The sequence below is a fragment of the Morone saxatilis genome, unplaced genomic scaffold (assembly GCF_004916995.1).
Source record: "Morone saxatilis isolate NCDOM2014 unplaced genomic scaffold, NCSU_SB_2.0 Contig20, whole genome shotgun sequence".
Classification (NCBI taxonomy): domain Eukaryota; kingdom Metazoa; phylum Chordata; class Actinopteri; family Moronidae; genus Morone; species Morone saxatilis.
The window spans coordinates 18,282,166-18,287,703 of NW_023339763.1; the positions used below are offsets into that span (position 1 = coordinate 18,282,166).

Sequence of the window (5,538 nt, forward strand, 5' to 3'; positions counted from 1 at the left end):
AGCCAAACTAAAAAAAATTAAACAGAGGCTTTTGTCTTCGGTATTGTGGAGGCCTTGTAGAAATTCAGAAAATGTGGTCTTTTGTAATAAAAACAAAATGAAAGGTAACAACATACAGTATATGTACCATGAGATTAGCACCCTTGAGGTGGCTGAGACAAGCAGGACCACACTCTAATAAATAGCTCTGTTTCAGTGTAACATAGCACATTGCAGAGGCTGAGGACCTGGACTGGGTTGCACCAACTATGCGCAAGTTTGTTCCCAGGTTAGAGTATAAAGTAGTGGCTTCATAACTGCTAGTTAATTTGCAATTAGCAAGTTAAAAATTCGATTGTACCATGGGTAGTTAAGGTGGAATTCTACGGCTGTAGCTAGTTATAATATTAAGATTTCAGATGAGTAGCCAATCAGTATATAGCATTACCTTGCTGATGGGTACAAACCACATGGATTTGTAGTTGACTAGATTGGTATAGAAATTGCGACTGGTTATTAGAATCCACAATTGACTATTAAAGGACAATACAAGTTTTTGCACGTTTAAAACCATTCTCTACCAATCCACTTTACGTCACAGACCATTGTATTTGGTACATTTAAAAGAAATGTAATCTTTTCCATTGTTTTTTTACACAAAAATAAATTAGCTGAGACTGAACTTTTTTGCATTTCAAAATCCATTGAAGTTTGGTTTTATTGTTGTTTAAGTTACATTTTCATCACATGGTAATGTAGATGAAGTGCAGATTCATGCAAGAACTGCATAATCACAGTGATGTAATATGGCTAAATTAAACATGGACATAATCCATTACGTATGTCAAGCAAGTCTCAGCACGTTTATTTTAATATTGTATGGAATGGGATGGAAACCAGAGTCTGCTTAAAAAAAGACACATTGAAAAATATAAAAACTCAATTAGAAAGTCAGTCATCAGTAGTGTGTAATTTGTAGAAAATGGGTGGAAACATCCAAAATCACTGCTACAGTCCTTTAACTTGCAAAAATGTAATTGATAAAGAAAAAAATATGCTGCGAGCAAAAAAAAGAAAAAAAATCCTGCTTTACTGTTAGTGAGTGCAATTATGTGACTTTGTATCATTTGCACCTGCTTTATTGCTTGCTTAACTATTTAGTTGTTACTTAAGGTTACGTTGTAACAGATGTTTGTGGTGCTACCGCTTGTGTTTTAGCAATGCGTGAATCGGGATTAGTGGCTACTTCGGATATAACTAGGGAACCTATACGTGCAGCTGATGCAACCGGCCCCTGACCTTGCCTCTTCTCTTGGAATACGGCACAGGTCAATGGGGTCTTAATCCCACTGTGTATCTGCACTCCCAGTCTGACACGCACATTAATCTACACAAACACTGACTCTCTCTGCCTCTTGCTCACACATACAGACAAGCAAACACACATGCTCTCTCGCGCTCTCTTACACGTAGACATACAGTACATACGAACACAAATATATACTAAAAAATTACACACCCCTTTCTGTAATCTCCAAGACTGAAGGCCAATGTCATCCTTAATATGGGAGTGTATTATATGGCTGGGACGCAGGAACGTTGCTTGTTGCTTCATTTCTGTTCAAGCCTGATCCCTCTACTTCTGTCTTTGAATGTTAAGTAGTTGTTCTTCAGGCCCTGCACCACCGCCTCAACTGCTTCAGTGCTTGTAGGATTTGCTTGCCCGCTGCCTGTTTCCTCCCTCTGCTCCTGTTTCTTCAAATCAACATGGTCGGACGACATCTTTCAAGTCCTCTCCTTCAACGAACTGTGCCGTTGTAACACAGTAACATTTGTGTATTTGCATATTTACACACAGAATACACACATAGACACATGCACATATACTACACACACTCACACACACAAACACATCTTTTGTTAGGTTCAACTTCAACTGAGTTTAGGCGCTTCAGCTAGTGTGTCTCCTCTGATTGCTCATTGTTGACAGCTCTCGTGCATCTCTCACGTTGGTTTTACGCACTGCATCATAAGGACGTCTGACAGGTTAGCAAAAACTGAGATCATACTCTACTGGATATGATGAGACAAGATGGAGAGGCAAAACAAGAGTCAGAAATATAGCAGTCATTGAGTGTAGAGTGTGAGGTATTGTAGTTATTCCTGTGTGTCAGCCATTAGTAACAGTTGATCAACTGGGATAGGCAAAAACCACTTACAAAATAAGTGGAGCGCAGTTCAGCAGCAGGGGAAAGAGGTTGGTGGTTGACTTAAAAGGGGGGGAAATTCCACTTAGGGATTAATGGAGGTGAAGCACGCTGTTGACATTGTTTATTGCACACCAGTGAGAAGAAACAACATGACATGGTAGAAGAAAGGAAGACGATACCAGCAAACACAGATCAACAATCACAGCTGGAAATTACGTAATATTATACTTCTATAAAAATATAAATAAACATCAAAAATAATGCTGCTGGGAGTAACTCACAAGTTGCAGCGAACCAGGTGTCAACTGTGTAAAATGATCAACATTATTTGGCCCTGACATTGTGAAACCCAGGTCTAGCAGGGTAAAGAAAAGTTTTTGCGAGCAGTATATTTATATATATATATACGTAGGAACAGCATCAACATGATGAAAAGTGTCATCAAATTTCACCTCTGTGTTCCTTTTTTTAGGCCATCGTCTTTCCAGTCACAGTAGGGGTGTATAGGTGCTGCTATCAGGCTCAATCCCTCCCATGCACACGTTTCCTTCCCCCTGTGCCCCGTCCTTCAGGTGTACTTCTGTGCTGTCAGATCACCAAGTGGCTGTTTGCATGTTATAAGCAAAGGAAACAGATACTATATAGATACTATATATACATAGATATGTTTTTCCACGGGGAAATGCGTATTGGAATACATATACCTCTGATACACATTCTCAAAGACAATACACACACATTGAAAGACCCACACTCATCCACACATACACCCACACATATTATTGCGAACAGTAACTTGTGGAAAAACCTAAAAGAATCACATTTTTTATCCTGTTGAAAATGAATTTAATCTTCTAGATATACATAATGCTATTGTGTTATGCTATGAAATGCTCCCCCCCCTGTTTTTACCCATATGATTTTCATAGATGAGAAAATCAACCCTTAAAGTTGTGTTAAGCTTTGAAATGATGATCAAACAAACACTATTGTGAAATCAAATCATTTACTCACCCTCCATATCTATCCCTCGCCCAGTAGAGAAAAAATGAAAAAGAAGGAAAAAAAAACATCAAAATACATAAAATGGTATTTAAAAAAAATAAAGTCGATGTTTTCTCTGCTTGTGTATAGTGAATGTTCCTCAGTCACTGGGTGTGGCAGTGAGTGGCACATACCAGTAGACTGTGACAGTGCAGATCTGTTAATAACTTTTTTGTACACCTGCTTCATCATTGTAAAGGTGATAATAGTGATTCTTATGATTTCATCAATCTGGTAATGTGTTTTGTTAATAAGTCACAAATAAAGTTTTTCTTAAATATCTTAATATCTAAGCTTTGTTCTGACTTGATTTCAGCTAACAGGGGTGCTAACTGATGTGAAACGAGTGTATTCCTTGCTGTTGGCTTCCTGCCTGTTGCTTTTCTTCTGTACTTATGTGTCATGGGACTTTTTACTCTTCAGATTTTGTTGGCACAGTTGGCCATTATTTGGAACAATACATTATAAATTGTATCAAAGGCAGAGTTTGGATAACAGCCTGTGGCATTAATTAGGAAGAACCTGATTAGTACTGTTGATTTAGGTGGAATAGAATGTAGAATGTATGTAGATGTAGAACATTTATTCTCACCACATTGTTGTTCCATTGTGGAATGTATAGGCAAAAAGCCCATTAACCCAGGAAGTAACTGTTATACTTTTGAATAATTCCCGTAAAAAATAGTAGTCTTGTAGTCTTAAGTGTTCCTGGAAATCTCTGGCCATAAACTGAAACATTTTGTCCTTAATGTGAAAAACAGCTCAGTCACACTTACAATATTACTCAATCACCTCCCTAAACACTCAAGTTCATTCAACTCAGCCAAGTCATAAATATTCTCTTCTTTTGGCAGTAGAAACCCCATTTGAAACTTGCCAAATGACAAATGGATTGAGATGAACAGAAAACAGATGTTAACAACAGAAGGGGATCATCACCCAAGCAGCTGACCTATGACTGAGGAAACAAACCAATGGAATGAAAAACAATACTAAAATCTGACACTGGTCACTTCTGAAATCCTATTGAACTCTCCCCTGACCTCAATGTTGAGTGTCAGAAACATATCAGCACATTTAATGTGGCACAGATTCAAATAAAAAACCACAGAGGGTTGTATGCTGGTTAACATGGGAACTTAATCTTTTCCTCTATTTGAACAAAGAGTTCCCGTTTTGAATGTTGTCTGGGAGAGGTCTATTGATGTCTGTGCCACAGGCTCCATCTGCCTGTAGACTGGAGAAATAATTCACACCTCCCTTCCTCCATCTCTTCAGCAATACTGACACCTACTGATGAAAGCTAATACCGGCAACTGACCCACATTGTTCATATTCTTTAACACAGGAAAATAATGTCTGATAATTGTTTTTACTGTAAAAAATAAAAAATACATACAATAATTTGCAGACATGTTGCTTATTGTATAAGATTGGCTGACACAAACTTTTACAACTTCACATTCTCTATTGTTTAGCTTTAAAATGACTTGAAAGTACAACTATCCCAATGAAACACAAAAAAAGTAATTATTTATCTTAACACTCAATATTGACACAATTCAAGGATAACTTAGAGAAATTGGTCAATGAATAGCCAAAAAAATGCTCAAAGACCCTATTATCACTCATATCAGGCAGAAATTGTGGATGAGCAGTATATAGTTCTTCTATACTTTCTGTACCCTCAATGATTTCTTTAACTATCTTTTCAGGGGTTCAATGGTCTTGAAAATTAAATACATGAATAAAAAGAAACAGATTGTTGTTTTGGGTAGTCAAACTCCCAACTAAAATTTTACTAAAAAGCTTTGTTAGTGTATCTGCTTGTTGTTCATCTGCCCCTTAGTGGCCATTGTTTTAAATGCAGCTTTAAATAAATGTAGAATCCTGCTCTTTCATTCAGCTCTTACATTGCATATTATGGATATGTATGAAATGTATTTGAATCTGAATACACTAATAATTGCACCAGCACCACCGCAAACACATATTCAACAATGAAAGTTGTTGTAAGTCAGTGAATTCCTTTATATTATATTATTGTTAGCATTAATTAGTATAATCACATATATGGATGAAATCTCAGCAACTATTGGTTGCTGAAATGTGATATATACTATTAATTCTAATACTAATTGCCCAACATATGCTAATTAGAATCCAGCAGTTTATATATATGCTATATGCTGGGGATCCATACTTTGTAACATAAAACCTTGGTGTATTCAATATTTCCAGGTTTACAATGGGGCTCTTTTGGCTGGCAAATATACTATTGAGCACGTTTATTTTAATATTGTAT

At 36.8% G+C, this 5,538-nt stretch overlaps 1 protein-coding gene across 1 annotated transcript in view; it reads left to right on the forward strand.

Moving 5' to 3' along the window:
- The window catches only part of LOC118331412 (protocadherin alpha-C2-like), a gene marked incomplete in the record, with an annotated part of 17,592 nt that extends 16,540 nt beyond the window's left edge, over window positions 1-1,052 (forward strand). Inside the window, 1 exon segment of the mRNA XM_035666328.1 lies at window positions 1-1,052.
- Between the last annotated feature and the right edge of the window lie 4,486 nt (window positions 1,053-5,538).